The sequence below is a fragment of the Pezoporus wallicus genome, unplaced genomic scaffold (assembly GCF_028554395.1).
Source record: "Pezoporus wallicus isolate ANWC-B61680 ecotype Strahan unplaced genomic scaffold, APGP_CSIRO_Pwel_v1 contig_1035, whole genome shotgun sequence".
Taxonomy (NCBI): Eukaryota; Metazoa; Chordata; class Aves; order Psittaciformes; family Psittacidae; genus Pezoporus; species Pezoporus wallicus.
Window position 1 is genome coordinate 704,289 of NW_026636811.1, and position 17,573 is coordinate 721,861.

At 35.5% G+C, this 17,573-nt stretch overlaps 1 protein-coding gene and 1 long non-coding RNA gene across 9 annotated transcripts in view; one reads left to right on the forward strand and one right to left on the reverse strand.

Moving 5' to 3' along the window:
* Window positions 1-17,573, forward strand: part of BEND5 (BEN domain containing 5) — a 952,584-nt gene that overhangs the window by 27,853 nt on the left and 907,158 nt on the right. The window lies entirely within an intron of this gene.
* Window positions 14-16,513, reverse strand: LOC130595237 (uncharacterized). Of its 2 annotated transcripts, none has more exons than XR_008971273.1 (4): window positions 16,456-16,513; window positions 7,849-8,072; window positions 2,555-2,792; window positions 14-232 (listed from the first exon to the last, which is right to left on the reverse strand). It is a non-coding gene; the product is annotated as an uncharacterized LOC130595237 (long non-coding RNA). The 2 variants fall into 2 exon arrangements; XR_008971272.1 differs by having other exon boundaries at window positions 16,327-16,507.

Below are 17,573 nucleotides of genomic sequence, written 5' to 3' on the forward strand. Positions count from 1 at the left end.
AATAGTGAAGAATGAGGGAACAGAAGGAAAGGGGCTGAAGCAGAGAAAATATATTTGAGACATTTATACTGTGTCCTGCACTCGGAGGGTTGTTGGCTGTGTGCACAGAAGTGCGCTGCTGCTGTTTCTCTGTTACTGTGTGACTTGCAACATGTGGTGCTACTCATTTCCTCAGGACATAGCTTAGGCAGCACTAACTGGGAGAACAATATTTCTTTTCCTTGCTTCACATCTGTAGAGCAAAAAATACCTTTGATTTATTGCATTTTCATTTTAGTTTGAATGAGTTGAAGACCCTGGAGCAGGCTGCCCAGAGAGGAACACAACCATCCATGGAGGTATTCAAAGTCTGATTAGGCACAGTACGAAGCAGCCTCTTCTTGATGACTCTGTTCTGAGCAGGGTGGGTGGACCTGACAATCTCCAGAGATCCCTTCAAAATCACTTTAGAAGTGATACCACTCCTCCTCTTCCCCCCCCCCCCCCCCCAAATTACAGTACACTTCAGATAGATTCTGTTCTTCTTGTTCTCTAAATTGTTTTAAAATTCTCAACTGCCTGCTGTGCCAAAGTTAACAAGCCAAATGAAGCTCTTTGCTTGTTTGAGCTGCCACTGTAATGCAGGAAGAGACAAAACACTGAAATGCATAATGGTCTGTACTTTTGAAAGAGTATTGGTTGAAAAACATACTTCAGAAGGGGTTGTTCTGCATAAACTAAATGTATTTTTTTTTTTACCTGATTGACACTATAGGATTTTAGGGGAAAATATTGTAGAATATTTTGCTCAGCCTAACAGGAATTTGGATATAAGTTATTAGGTGGGAAACACGTTATTTTGGACACATGCAGAGCTTCATTTTGCATTTATTGATTCTGTTTAGTAACCTAATTGCCTTCTTGGTTCAGCCTTTAGCATGCTAATTTTGATTTAGCATTTGTATTGCTGAAAACAAACTGGGAACAAACCATATATTATCACTGTGTGTTCTTTGGACAGCTACTGGAATTCCAGGATCTACTGCAGTAGCATTATGTGAAGGTAAATTACCACAATATATTAAGGGTTATTATTATATTCTAACAATTTCTGGTAGAATCACATCTATTTTCCTCTCATCTGAAACTGTAAGATAGCTTTTTGTTCCAAAGAAGTATAATTTATTCTGATTTTAAAAACGTTTTTGAATGTTTATGGTTGTTACTGTACTACATTCTGAACAGTTCCCTTTTAGTAGCCTTTGCTAAGATTGTAAGTGAATGGCAAATAGGTAATGTGAAGAACTTGTAAGCCTTTTTTGTGAATGCAGTATGAAAATATGTAGAGCTACATCTAGCTACTTTTTTCCTTCCAGCATTTTGGTGGTCAGCTTAAAAAAAGATGTTCAATGGTGGGTTTTGAAATGACTGAATAATAATAATTATTTTGACATTTTTGTTCCTTTTTGTCTTTCTTATCTGCAGTTTTTATTTGCTTATGTTGTTTCATTTATATGATGTTTACATTCATCTTTCATATTACTGTGAATTGTATAATGAAATATCTTCAGTGCGCTAGTGATCATATAAATGGACATATACCTGCAGTGAGCTGACTGCCATTTGTGTAGGCACAGTCAAATTAGGCTGTATAGCAATGTCAGCACAGCCCCAAATGTTTTGAGACTAGATAGATGCTGAGATGGTTAATTCACTTCTGAGGTTTGTGCCATTACCGATACATTGCTATCAAAATACCAGAGCTGGCTAATTTGTGTCTGGGCCGGGTCAGGTGACATACAATGATGCACTTGCTCCTCTGAAGTACATTGTAGATGCACTCTTTACCAAACAGGGAAAGGAGAAGCAATATTATAATTAACGTATGTTTTCTTCTGAAAAATAAAATATGATAGCAAGCTGCATGTGTTTTTGTGGTTATTGCTGTATGTGTTTCCTGTGGCTCTTCTGTTTCAGTAGCTTCAGGATCGATCCATTCTCACTTATCCCAAACACTTGTCATCCTCTTACTTGGTTATTGCAATGTTATCCTGCCTGTTATTTCTCTTTCCTCTCTGCATTTTGGTAAATGTTATTACTGAAGTATCTTCTTTTGTATGTTGAGAGAATGTTGAGCCCACTTCTTGAGCCTGTACATTGAACGCTATACCAAATTAAACCCTGTTATCTCTAGGGCTCTATATTATCGGCCTTCCATTAGCATTTGTTTTGTTTTTCATTATTCCCATCTGTGTGCTCTTCTTTATCCTTTTGGATATAGTGATTCATTTATTTCCTTCCTTCAAATTTGCATTTGCAATTTCATCAGTAAACATTTTTGTCCCTTTTATTTCAGTCATGGTTTCCCATTATCACGTGATTTTCCTCTGCAAATATCCTTATTTTTTTTTAACTTGAAAGATTTTCTTATAGCAGTCTTTCCAAATTATGTCTCTTTTGTTTTAATTATTTTCCTTATTTATTTCAAGGAACTGGGATCTGGAACTGTTAATGTTTGGTGATTTCTTGTCCTTAATCAGTTTGCATGTACTTTTGGACAGGAAACTCTTCTTACCAGAAACTTCAGCTGTGCACTTTAAATCTTTTCTCAAGCAAGGAGATCTATTCCAGATGCCAGATCTTCAGTGCATGGTCCAGGGCCAAAATCAATGGAAAAATCTTTGCAAAACAGCAATTTTTGTTGTCTATGGATCAGATCACAAGCTTGTGAAACTTCCTATGAATTAATAATTATGTGGCATTTGGGAAAATGTTCTGGTTTTCAGTGAGCCAGAGGTCAGTAAGACTGAATGCTGGAAGAGAGGCAACGGGTTAGACAGCATGAAAATAAGAACATTCTGAATGATTACAATCAAGTTCAATTGGAAGTGTCTGTGCAGTATGTCTGTAGTGTAACAATCATTATGACAACTAGATACTTCTTATAGTGTGCATACATGACTTCCAAGATCTCTAATATTTTCTAATATTTTTTTTTCTCTTTAAATGTTAGCCTAGTTAATAATAGCTTATGCTTATAATCTCTTACCCTAGATCACCTTGTGCTTTACAAGGTGCTTTTGTTTCCATTTCATAGTTCAGAAATCTGAGGCTCACAGAAGTTAAGATCTTCAGTGTTATGCAGTAGAATCACCATTTGAAGCATTTTGACATTATCTTCTTTGAAGTACACTAATTGGATTTAAACCCACACCTTTGATTACTCTTTAAAACTGAATAAAGTATGTGTCATCCTGAATCACAGTGGATTAGGCGGACTTTCATTTGTTGGGATAGTATTTTAAAGTCTGCCATGCTTCAACAGATAATTAGGAATAATAGATATTCTTGCAGATATAACAATAAGTGATATTATTTCAGCAGTACAGAAAAACTTAAATCCTGTTGGAAAAATTGTGTTAGGTTATCTCCACTGACTCAGGCTAAAGAAGAATGAACCAGCGGACTAAAGAAAGGAGGAGACAGAACAAGCATTATCTTTTTCAACCTATTCAGTTATGGCTGATTTAACCCAGATGGGGAGATAAGGAATATTGTGTGCTTTGAGAATACTGTAATAAGCTTTGTTAACTAATAACTGTTAAATTGTTGTTTCGTATGAGAAAGAAAGATGAAATCAGAAAGTTACTATTATTTTATAATAGTGATTTAGTCTTTATTATCTACGTGGCTTTATAGTGATAGGGAATATAGGCTAGTATATTTTAGCAAAACGAAATTCCAAAGAGTATGAACTAGAAAATAAGGAAAAAATTAATTATGGGCTGATTAATGCAACCCAGTGTTATTTTAGTGTGTGATTTTAGATAATCCTTCAGGTTCCCTGATGTCCCTTATTGTATTCTTATTTGTGAAAAAAATATTTTTGTTTATAAACTGATATTTACAATACTTCTACCATCCTACTGGATTACAGGAAGCTGCTCACCTGCTCAGAATTAGAAGTCTCTTTATTTGCAATTCCTAGCTAGTAAACTATTTCCACCTTTAGAATAGATGTCGGGACTGCCATTTTTCTTGTCAATCTGGGATGTTCAAGAGCAAAACGTCCTTCTGTTACTGACTTACTTGCACGTCAGCAGTATGACAGAAAGTCATCTTTCAGTCACAGAGTTCATGTGTTCATGTCAGTATGGTAAAAACATGAAAATGAAGACAAAGACTTTATAAGTTCCTGGTTTTGAAGACTGGCTTTTGAAATTTGGTTAAATCTAGTGACTTATATGAAGATATCTTTCATTTGAAAGTTTTAGACTATTATAGTAACGTTTCAAAATTGTTCTGATACATTAAATATCCACTTTTTTCCAAGTAGATAAATAAAAGAAGTACATATTAGAAAAAATTAGGAGCTAAATATTGTTAAAATTAGGAACCATGAATAGTTCTTTACTTTTTAAGTTGATGATTGTTTTCTTATGCAACTGCTTGCACAAGGTTTTATAATGTAATAAATCTTTCTAATGCTTTTAAGAGAGAAAAAGATTTTTGTATGTCATGAGGAATATGTTGTAAAGTGCACACATACAGATTCCAACTCAAAATTGAAATTAACCTTGGATGTATTTAAAGAAGTAATTTTAATTAACCCTTTTATCTCACAGTTAATATGCATTTTGTGCTTAAAGGCTTATATTAATACCACAGCGACTTCTTATATAAGAACAAATAATTGTTTTTAAGATGAGACTTTGGTATAAAATGACCTTGCTCTGGGTTCACTGACGGGGTGTACTATTAGAAGTACAATACAGTATATAACAAAAGTAGTGGGGCTTGTTATTTTTAATTGAAAGGGTTTGATACCTCTGCGTATTCTTAAATAAGCAGAGGTAAAGTGGAACCTTTCTTTAGAAGTCCAGTAAGACTAATTTTGAACAGGAATAGTACTGCTAAATGTGTGTGTACATTACTGCTTTTGAAGTCTCAAAAGCAGCATTTGAACTATAAAATTGACCAAGGTCAATTTTGTCCAAGGTCAATCATATCCACGAGAAACAATACAGCTCAACAATCACTCTATCATGATTTAAGTACTGATTGCTTAAAAAATACTAGTGTGTTTTCTGGGTTTGTGGAATAACTTGTAAGAAGACTTTGGTTTGAAAATCTACAATTTCTTTTTTAATATTTTGGTTTTGCTCTTTTTGGAAAAAATATGGTCCTACCAAAACCAGACCCATGATAGTAAATTAGATACAAAAGAGATACAGTCAAATAAAATTTAATTTTAATCCACTTAATTGGAATCTTGAGTCAAGTTTAACTGGGCATCTCAACAGGCTAGAAACTTCTGGGTATAAAAGAATTACTAGAAAAACAGAAAAAGTCAGGTCGTGATGTGATTGACTTTGTCTATTAACACAAGAGCATCTCTGCAGACCATGCCTTTATATAGCCCAAACCTCCCACTTAGCTCACCATCCAAGGTTTTGCAAATAGCTTATTGACTCACATATGCCTCTGGCTATACCCTGCACTTCAGCCTATATATAGACATGAGTAATATGAGAATAATTGGTCTGCTCTTGTCTGAAGATTTCTTTCTTAATGGAGAATAAACATTACAAAGATCAATGCATCTCAGCTGAAGACGGGCAGCAGGGTTGAGATTATGTGCCTCCTCATGAGGCACAAGCCGAGATCTGTAAGACCAAGTGCTACCTGTCTTTCTTAACAGATGGGTGGCAATCAGACCTGCAGTGTGATGGAAAGAGCCAGAACGAGAAGCTGAGACCATGCCTTTGAATTGTGAGGCCACACTTCCTCTTGCAGAAGCTCTGGCTTTCTAATTAGCCCAGGCAGAAGAAGCTTGCTTGCCCCTGTTTCGTAGATGTAGTCCTGTCTCCATGTCTTATCCGCTTCCATGTCCCTCTGAGTTCTCTGGCTCATATTAATTGCCTGCTAATATAGCTGCAATTTTATAGAGTTGCAATCTTTATAGAGCTGTTTCTTCAAGATGTTGTAATAATTCCCAGTTTGACAGTTGGATGACATTGGCTGCATTGCTTATTGGCAGAGGTGCTGGTTATTTTTTCCACTGTAGCAGCAGCATTTGTTTAAGAATTTGATTAAGAAGAAATGTGACTTAAAACCATAGTCATATTTCATAGGGCTTTCAAAATCATTGTTTCCTTTGTGTTTTGTGTGTTGAAGATAAAGGTGGAAAGTAACAGCGTAAGTAAAAGAGAAGGTATGAGATTTTGTTGGCATGGGGAAAAGGGAAGATCTGAACTCCTTGGTTACAAAGGCTTTGGTATCCTCTCTGTTTGATGAGGAGGTGTGAAGGAGCCAAATACTAAGGGCATGCTGAGAAGGGTCTACCTCTTATTATGAGTTATTTGATTGTATAACACTTGAATTGTCCCCACATGGAAACACAGTATGTGAGAATCAAGAGAGGAACTTTGGAAGTGTCTTTTAAAGTGTTGATTTGATGAAGTTTTCTGTTTAAACCCACTGAAAGAGATGTTATTTGTCTCACTTTTGCTCTGTCAAAAGAGAAATGACAAAGCAAAGTGGAATGATCTGAAGGGAGATTTTGCCCTCCATTGGGAGCTTCTGAGCCTGCTCCAAAGTGAGATGCTTTCAGAGCACAGAGTGACGTGGGTACATGAGGGTGAGGGTGCAGCAAGCAGGGAAGCTGGGACACCTGGAGACTGCAAAACTTGACAAATACAAGGAACAGAGACAGGGTTGGCCATGGAGGTGACACTATTTTCTTGGAAATCCAGGGGAGGATTATCTAGAATTTGTTGCAGTTCTGGCAGTTTCACTGAGTAGAAAACTAAAGGCAGTTGTAGGAAGAGGTCTGCTCACAGAGACGCAGTGGGCAGGGAGATCTGTTTTGGTTTTTATTCCTTCGAATTTAGTAATTTTGAGGTTTCTTTATTTAAAAGCCAATTAATCTAGTTTCTTATACAGCAACCCCCCTGGTTTTTGTTTAAAAGCCTTATTGGCTTTTTGGAATTCTCACAAGGAAAAAATGTAGGCATTTTAATATATCTCTGCCTCAGATTCTCATCCCATCCATCTTAAATCTATTTTCTTTCTTTAATCACCTGCACACTCTCCTCACAGTTCCCAGCTTGGTTTGTTTCTACAGTAGTTTGCAGTTCACACTTTTTAGACAACTGTATGTCTTATAGGCAAGGCAAATTACATTTCTTTTGTGACCCAAGCACAGATGGCCATATCCAAGAGGACAATCACTTGCGTTCTCCCTACATTTTAACCAACTTGAGAAGTTTACTGTTAATGAACTGAAATGTAAGACTGTATAAGGATGGAGAAAATGCTTTTCTCTCTTTTTGTCACAGTAATGCTTTTCAGTCTGTTGCTTAGCAGACCAATTTTCATGTCTCCTCAATATGTGGAATCAAATTACTTGTGATCATTCTGTAATTAATGTACCCTGAAATTCTGAGAAAATATGACAGACATGTAACCAACCGCTCCAGCCAAGCCATTACTTTGAAAGTAGTTTGGTGTTTACATGGCTGGAGACATGACTTTAATAGTTTGGTTCTGCAGTGAGGATATTGATAGAAAACAAATGCTCAGAAAGGAAAGTTGCACATTTTAAATGTACGTTGCAGTGTGTTTGAACGCGGAAGTGTATCCAGATGTCTACACATATATGTATACTTTATGGATAAATGTGTGCTTTCATGAAAATTGCTGTTTGTATAGATGTAGCTATTTTAAAAATAGCTCTCAACTGATTAATATTTTAAATTAGTTTTTAATGTTAAAATAATACATTGAATTGTAAAATGTACATGTTTTAGAAAATGTATTTTCATTGCAGACTGCCTCGTCATAAAAGTCTTCCCCTCAAATTCCTACCTTGCTCTCTACTTGTCCTTCACTCTCCTTATGTTTTAGGCATCTTTTGTAGATGAAATCCTCACTCTGTGTTAACATGAGGAGTAAAATAATATGTTGATGGCTTGGATTCCTGTTGGTAGTCAGATGATCCCTGAATAGAGAGTGATGTGCTGTCTCTCTTTCCATAACTGTCCAAGGCTGAGGATTTTATTACATCTTTCAAAATGCCTTTTTACTTTCATCTGAAAATGAAAATAAGTCGAGTAAAATCCAGTTAACATTTGAGGTGGGCTGCACGCTCACGCCTATAAAATTAAACTTGGTTTCCTAAGGAGTTTTATCTGTTAATACAATTTTTGTTCCTGCTTTATGAAAATTATCATATATGGCTTCCCCCCCCCCATTTCTTTCCTTTTTCTTTTCTTTTCCTTTTTTTCCTGCCACAGTTTGAAGTGAGAGCATTAAGTTAAATTAATTTGACTTTGGTTGGCAAACGGTAACAGCAGCACTTTAACAGCTGTTTGCTTTCCTGAATTGTCCTTGGTGCTGAAATTGCCTTTGTATCTAAACAGCAAAATGTGTTTATAGGACTACAGAATATGGAGATAAATTTAGCCTGTCAAACAGATATTATTGGGGCTTTTTGTGATGTGTTTCTGGGAGTGGATCCTGACTATAGTGCTTTAATTCCAAGCTGTGTGTGCCTTTGGACATCTTACAGGACTGTTTGTGAAGCTTTTCTGTTTGATTTATGACCTTGCCTGTATGGACTTCTGATCAGATTTTATTCTCATTTAGTGCAAAAGGGGCTAATTATGAAAGTGACAAAGATTCTTTCATTGTGCTAAAGCTTTTTGAATGACAAAAGGGGGCTTTAAATTAAAATGAACTTTAACAAGGCATTTTCACACTGAAGTGATACACACTCTACCACTGATAGAGTAATTCATTTTCAACCCTTTCTGATTCTATAAACACATTGTCTCACAAGATCAGTAATTTTTTACCTCTCAGGCTAATGAAGAGTGGATGGTAGACCAATGAATTCTCTTTTTGCAGAGCTGTTTTGACATTCTTAATTTTTTCTTAAATATCAAAGAAAGGACAAAGAGCTGTGATTTTATTGCATTAATATTAATAATCATTTATCTGCCAGAAAAACATTTAAATATCACTTGACATTTGTGGAGAAAGATTAATGTTTAATTTACTACAAACATAGAAATACTTTGAAATAAAAGGAAACGCTTCTGGATTTGTCAAAATGAAAAAAAAAAGACCCAACAAAATTAAGACAGACATTCAGATATAATAAAACCATAGCAGAAGACAAAAACATGTTGGTGCCATCTAAAATGTCAATATTTAAATTATCACTTCTGATTGAAAAAAATAACACCAACTAGATAGTTTTTTAAGGTCTAATTTAAGCTTTAGCTAAACAAGTATAAATGAGGGTAAGTAGTTTTCTGTTGCATTCATGTGGGTACAGTTAAGAGGCCTGCTTTAAATTCTATTACTACTATAAAAACAAACCCATGTAATGTTGTTCCTTAGTATTACAGAATTATATATAGTACTGTGGATTAAAGCTAGGATGTAAACAGCATTGCTATTTCGTAATTCTTGGTAGGACTGGAAGTCAAGGAGGGCTTCCAGAACAGGTAGGTGTCTGAAAGAAGGGAAAAATAACAAGGCACAGGAGTCACGGAGTTATAGAAATGAAAATACAGGAAGAAATTTCATTACCTACAGAAGGATCAAACTGCTGTGTAATAAAGAGAAAGGCATGGAAATCGCATTGCTCTACAAAAGCACATCAGACTAGGGACTGCAGCAGAAGAGTAGGTGAACAGTGAAGTTGTGTATAAATCTAATGTGATGAAATGGCTAAAAATGTATCCAGGCTGCATGAAAGTCTATCTGTAAATTTTATCATGGAGATTATATTATAAGATTTCACTTCGAGGCAATGAAATAATGGGATTAATGTATTGAATGAGAATAACATTTCTAGCCCCCAAACTGTTTTTGTGACTAGATTGATAATGGCATAGATAACCATATTCAGTTTCATAATAAACTAAAATAAGACTGTTTCTTGTGCAAAAGCTGTACATAGGACAGATATTATTTAGATCCGGTTTGTGTACTGAAAGTCTATCCTTACAGTACCATCATTCAAGGAAATTCTTGTATAAGGTACATAAGCAAAATTTTATCTCTAAAATCAGTAATTTATTAGTTAAAGAAGGTTCTTATTCAGGATCCATCTCAAAATGCAAGATGCTTTTATAAGACAAAATCTGGAACCTTTCTATTATTACTCTTTAATAGAAAAAAAGCAAATTTTTTACAGCTCTGGTGACTTTGGAGAGGTCCTTGAGAATACTTTAGCTATAGACCTCCAGACTGATTGAGATCAATTAATTTTCCTCAACTGGCAGTTTGAGTCCTGTGGAAGGAGTCCCCTGGAAAAAATGGTGATTCTGTGTATGAGACATCAAACTAGGCCAAATGCAGAATTACAGCATTACTGTACAGTAATAAATCAACTGCAATATCCTCACTTGTAGGATGAAATAGCTGTTTTGCCTTTTGCATTATGAGAATTCTTAGGGTCTTTGCAAAATGTTGACTATATTGAGTAGGAAGCATTACATAATTAGGGCTACCGTAATGTACTTAATAAAAAATATGCATCTTTTAATATTTTTAACCATTTGCAATGTGTTGCTTGCACACCTGTGATGTCTAAGTAACAGGCAAATATGAGAATGTCTTATATTAGAGGCTATAGGCAGCAACAGATTTCAGTGCTGTACATTGAACATCAGGCCCTGACACAGTACTTAGAGATATGCTTCTCCCTGCTGCACACCAATAATGGTACATCCCACTGTGGTACTGTAGTTCATATTCCCTGAGTGCCTTGGTGGTTGCTTCCATGGCTAAGGCTGCAGACGTTGTTATAATTTATTTATTAACTGATTAATTATTTATTTAGGATAGCACCCATTATATGCTAAGTGACTTCCAAACAGAAATTTGCCCAAATGCTTTTCCTTTAAGAGCTTTGCTTTGAAAGATGTGATACATACACAGTCGCAAGATATTCATTTTGATAGCATATAGTTTGTTAAAGAAAGCTGAGTTTCATGACACTAATGCAAAACCATTTTGTATTCTGATTTTCCTTTAACAAAGGTTCATTGCCATGGATAAATAACTGCCCATCTGTCATGGGAGGCCTTTGGGGAATTGAAGAGGGCGCGGAGAAATCAGTAGTCTGCTGGTTTTTCTGGGAATTTGGTGGTTTTGGTGTAGAGGGTGTCCAATGGCCATCTTAGGGCCTGGGCCTTTGATTTTTAAGCATTCTTGACACTTCCTACAATCGAAGTTGATGCATTGCTACTATACTGCTGCCACTTTCTTTCATGTATTGACATGATTTTGTGATTTTTTTTTGAGAATTTGTCCTGCAGTCTTGGGTGCAGCTGATATTTTTGTAGTTCATAAGAATCTCACAGATGCAGGAGGAGTCAAGAGACTGACTCCATTTTATCCATCATTTACAATTTCCATACACAGCAAACACTGACATTTTATTCCTTACAGCTCCAGTTTTTAGGTCCTTTAACTGACAGCACCAGTATTTATTGATAAGGGCAGTTTTGAAATAAAGCTGCAAGTGCTTAAATACCAATCTCTTCTGATGAAAACTATTGAATTCCTCCATTATGATTTTATTATATAATTTCTTTATACATATGTAAGCCTGCTTTTTGCACAATTATATTTGTAGTATATTGGGATATCTGCTGCTTGTTTATTTTGCTGTTTTGCTTATGGTGGTTTTTGAGCAATGATGATCACTGAATCTTTAGGATTGCTTGCTGCTGTTTTCCATTGTGCTCTAAACTTGGTTCACCATTAATACTGCTCCTTTTAATGAACATAAAACCACAGAAAATATTTCAGTTTGAGTTGCTTGTGTTGTCTTTCTAAATGATATTTACTCATCAGGTTTATCTTTAGAGGAAAGTTGCAAGTGATGTAAGTAGGTGGCCTTTAGGATTAACACATGATAGAAATTAAAAATTGCTTATGTTGTGAAATCTATAATAGTATTCTCATTGCAGGAGGAGCCTTAAAAATACTGCTGAATAAATTTTAATCCCTGTATTCCCATTTTCCCCTTGCTCAGATATCCCTGTAACAACAGTGACCAGGAAAAGTATTTTTTTTCTGAAAGGAAGAAGTCTTAAAACTATCCATGGGTGTCACTGTCCAGACTACTAAAATACAAGAATCCTTTTGTAGCTGTTTTTAATAAAATAAATTAAACCACAGGATTTTTCCCTCCAGTGTTCTTGTCTTTTATATTCAACTGATAAATTTAAGCTAGTTTGCACCTCTTTCCTTTTTCAATCAGTCCTTCCTTCTTAGAGGTTTCCAAGTCCCTTAATTTTCTGTGTGGAAAACAGTTATGGGGCTCACTTAAAAATGGCCGTGTACTTTCTTTGCTTTCTTCAGACGTTAGTTCCACATCTTCCTGTTAATCTAATGATTCAGATTAGCTGCTGTGGGTGATTGATAAATTCTGCCACCTACTCTAATAGAGACAAAAGTTTTAATTTATAAAACTCTTGTGGGTTCTTCAGCCTAGGCCATGCTGTTCATTAATATTTCTGCAATTTAACTCAATGCAAAGGAATTGCAGGTTTATTCATTGCACTTTTTTGGGATCTCTGAGGAAGAGTAACTGTGATCCCTGATATTATGGGCAGAATGCCCTCAGGAGATGGATCTAGTACACTTATATTGCTTGTCAGGAAAAATACTGGAAAGAGTGGAAGTCAGACTGTGATGCTGAAAAGGTGTAAAAAATCAGATTGTGCTCCCATTGTTATGAATTAGGGGCAACACCATTAAAATCAATATTGTTACTCTAATGGTATAGTTAGAAAGGATAAGAATGTTTGTAAGTTTTGGATTTGCTACTCTTCTTCATATTATTGCTGAATCATTGGGTGGTGAAACAAACAAATGGAGACCCAAAACTCTTACATTCCCAAAAGATCAATACAATTAATTTTAATGCTATATTCATAGATAAACAAGAAAAATGTAAAAGCTACAATTTTCATATGCTGTCAGTCACAATTAGATTTTATCACATTGTCTAACTGCAACACAAGCTCAGTCAGAATCACTCAGCCTCTGTAAGTTATGCAGTAATACATACAGCTCAGTTGCCCTTCCCAGTGATGGGAGCTGGCCTCTTACCAATTGCTGGTAGGAGCTAAGGTAGTCATTGTTCCTGTACTACCTTTTTCACAAAAGCCACTGATTTACTGTCATTTGGATGTCACTATTAATAAAAATTTAAATCATGATGGAAAGTCAACAATTTCAACTTGCTTAATCAAGGAGGGAGTGTAGACAAAAGACTACAAATAAAGGTGAAGCATCCAGCTTCTCAAGCCATGTACTTTTGAAATGCTTTGCCTGTTTGATAGTCAAACGTATTTCAAAGGTGATTTGGATTTTGACTGAAAGCTGAGTCATGACAGTTGCTATTGTTTTAAGTGAAACATCAGGTTCTTAAAAGAATATTACATTGTTGAATAGTACTGAGGTTTTTATCCAAAACACTGATTTAACTGTAGCAGAATAGATATTTCTTTTATTGCAGAGATTAATATATGCAATTTTAACAGTTTGAAATAGACTTTAATTTACAAGGTACTGTATATGTGGTTTTTATGGTACTGTCTTTTTAATCAAATCATGTGCTTTGCAGTTTTGAGAATTTTGCTTTGACATATGCTTTGGGCAGGAGCTCAGAAGAAGATGGAAAGCCAGTCACAGGTTGTCAGAGATCATCACTATTTCATTATGGGCTTTTTTCTTATTTAAAAAACAAATGCTATTTAGAAGTTGTTTAGGACTTCTCATTGAACTCTCTTCACAAACAAAGACCATAAAGCCAGTGGGAATTTACAACTGATATTCTTCAATGCACTCCTTTCAGAAGATATCTAATCTTTCACTCAAGAGAAGTTTTTACAGATCTCAGTCCCCGTAGTTCCTGTTCCATTTAAAATGTATCAATAGAATTTCTTTGCTTTATCATCTCAGTGTGTTTTATGATCTTTAAGGATGAATTCCATAGAGGGTATTCCATATTCTGCATTTAATCTTATTTTGTGAAATACAGAGTTGCATGAAAATATAGATTAGTACTGTTTGGCTATCTTAAACTTGATCCCAGCTTCAACTGGTGAAAATGATGTATATTCCAATCTGTTCCGTGGTTGTTTTTGTTTAAAGAATTTGTATAGATTGAAATGCAGCTGCAAGTGTATTAGTGATTTTCTATTGCTTTCTTGTCAAGATTTTTATTGTGTGGATGAAAAATAGCATTTCAAAACCTGGCAGCATATTGACAAAAACAGAAGAGCACTTTGTGTAATTCTCCTTTGAAAAACTACCTTTTTTAGAGACAGAGATTGCCTCAGCTACTTCCATTCATATGTATCTTGATCAATAGATTTATTGATAGCTTTTAGCCAAGATTTAATTCTTTTTTCTCCTCAGTTCACCATGGTGCTCACTTTTCTGAATTAAGAAACTAGAATTAGGCTCCTATAAGCAAGGCATACAATATGCAAGTGCTCTAGGTGTAAAAGGAGGCATTTGACCTTTTGTTGCTAATCTGTGACAGGTGCAGGCTATTTTCTTCCAAATGGTGTTAATTTTCATGTGCAAATCCACCCCCTGAAACCTGCATTCTATATATCCACCACAGGGGAATTGGTGGTCATCATGAGTACTGTAATGGACAGCTGAGAGGGATAATCACTGATATTTCAGCACATTTATGCTTGTGACTCAGTTGGTTTTAGTGCACTTCTGTTTTCACTGCTTATTAGGGAGGCTGAAGTTAGTTATTCATTGGTGGACAAAAAAAAAGTGTCTGAGAAAGTTCATGTGCAGCGAACAGCACATTGTTACAAATTAGTTTCCTTTACCATTTCTGGCAAACTCATTACAAAGTAATCGCGCCCTGCGCTGAAGTGCACTTCCTCTGGGACCAATAACTGTAAATAAGCAGGGCTGCAAGCTGGCTGATAAGTTGTTGTTCTGAAGATAACGGTCCTTTTTAGCAGAGTGTTTGACCTTTTTCTTTATATTGCCTGAGGCTTGTCTAAGACCCTCAAGGTCTATTTTTCATCTTAAAATTCTCTGTAGGAAAGCACAATGTGTGGTTTAAGAAGATTTTAGGATTGCTTAACATATCTATATTTTCTTTTCTAGTGTTTTTATGATAATTGTTAGAATGCTTAGTAAGTTTAGCCAGCATTTTCTTAAGCAGGTTTTCTTTCTTTGTGCAAAGTACACTTTGTATTGATGCAGGAAGCAATATACATTAATATTTTATGAGGACTAAGTGTATGTTGCATGATTAATAAAATAGTAACACTGGGCTTTTTTCAGACTTTTAAAGAAACTTGAAACATGCTATTGACCCTTTTCACTCTCCAAGTTTGAGTGTGTTATACTAAACATTACTCTATAAAGCAATTTCAGCAAATATAATCAAGAATTTCGCTTGAATGATTAAAGAAAAGTATGTCCCTTCTTTTCTCAGTTGCCAAGAGTATTGAACAGAACTGTGACTGAAAATGGAGCATGTCTTAAAACCCCAAGGCTAATTGGAAGTCAGTTTATAGACACTTGGGAATTTGATTTGTTCACACCTTACATCAGTTAAAAAAGATCTGTGCCTATATTTCTGTAAAGTAAAATAATAATAGGAAAAAACATAAACTCCTGTAACTAACTTCAGAGTGCATAGGAAAAAAAGTCCATAATATTTTGTGAAGTGCTAGCTACACTAATAAAATGCTTATTTCACTTTAGAATATAGTCAGAAAGCCACTGGACAGCCAGATGTGCACCCAAACTTTAAAATACATACATGCGTATATATATAAGTAAGCAAGAATTGTCTTAAGAATGTCCATAAGTTCAGATCTCGCCGCTCATATTCGGCTTTTTTCCCTTGCAGATCACATTACTCAATCAGTTCATTAATTTTACATGTACCTTAAACAACATTCTTAATATCTTATGTTGTATAACATTAATCCCCAAATATAAAGCTAATCACAAATTATGGAGTGAGGGTGCTGTAAAAAATGTTGTATTATCTTGTACATGCAACTTCTGTATTTATTGAATGGGGTGGTAATGATTTTGTGCGGGCATGAACCCAAAGTAAAGCAAAGCAAAGATTATGTTTTTGTAGCATGAGACTTTTTTCCTTGATTTTTAAAGAACGTACTTAAGCAATGTGGTGATGAACAGACTTACTGATATCACAAGTTACCAGCCTAGCAACGTACACAGAATAAAAGCTGTGCACGGGAAGTGTTTCACAGTAGGTATATCGAGACTGAAAACTATTGATATTTTCATTACACAAACCTGGTGCTATCTGGCTTTCTCTTAAATTTAATATCATTTCAGCTCAGCAACCGTCCACCTCAAGTACTGCAGAGCAAAGGGTTTGTGTTGCGTAATTGCAGAGATTCCTGTAACACAGGAGAAACTTACTGTCTAACCATTCATTACAGTCTTCTCTCTTGCCATACATTTAACAAAATAGAACAGAGAAATCAGAAGGACTATTATAGAGCTAATAAGAAAAATGTTTATTTTCAGTGTTAAAGTGTCAAAATGGTGTAATGGCTATAGCATAATCAGTAGTTTAACTCCTGTTTTATAGTTTCTAATGCACTTCACTGTGTAACTTGTCATATTGGAATATAATTCTCACAATTAGAATAAATCTATTTCCCATGATTACAGCAGTATGAAGGCAGTATGTAAAATTGTTAGCTTTGCTTGTGAGATTAAGGTTGGGAAGTTTATTATTTTTTCTTGGACACCAAAAAATGCTTTTTAGTGGCATTATCAGTTTGCTACAAAGCACCTCTTACAGCGAGGAAGTGTTTTGTTCTTACACTTCTAGACTTCTTTGTACCAAAACTTCTGTCTTGTTTAATGATATTGCTATGTGGGTTGAAGTTAGGCTGACAGATTGAGAGCAAAGGCTCTGATATTACAAACAATAGTCTATTGAGCATGAGGAACTTGTTGAATTGGTTACCAAAGGCATTAGTGTTTGATCCAGCCTATTCAGCAGCTAGAGACAGAGAAGAAATAATGCGCCGCTGAAACGTACAAATGATACTGAACTGCAAATGGCTGCAGGTGACTATGGCAGCTGACGTGTAACACGAAGGAGCCTAGTAACAGGCTGTTCTGTAGGCAAAAAGAGTAGTAAAGTGAGATTCGATTCACCAAAGGAGATAATGCTGCACTAAAAGGGGGGGTGAGTATTCAAATCAAGTATTACTGATGAAGAGAGAAAACAGTGTTGGGAGTCCCAGGGAGTCATGCACACAATGATTATATTGTTAAAGATTCTGCTGGCTTTGAGGATTTACAGAGCAGACTGGCTTGGAGGGGTTCTAGCATACCAGCTCTTCTCCATCCGTGATTTCACTGACATCGGTACAACTCTCAAGTGCTAGTTTAGGGGTACTATGACTCTGTAAGGTAGTTCTGAGTGGGCCATCTGTCCCCATTCAGTTCAGATCAGTTTGATGCTGAAAAACAAGCTGAAAGAGGCAATAGGTCAGAAATCAAGCTCTCATTTTGCCCTGTCT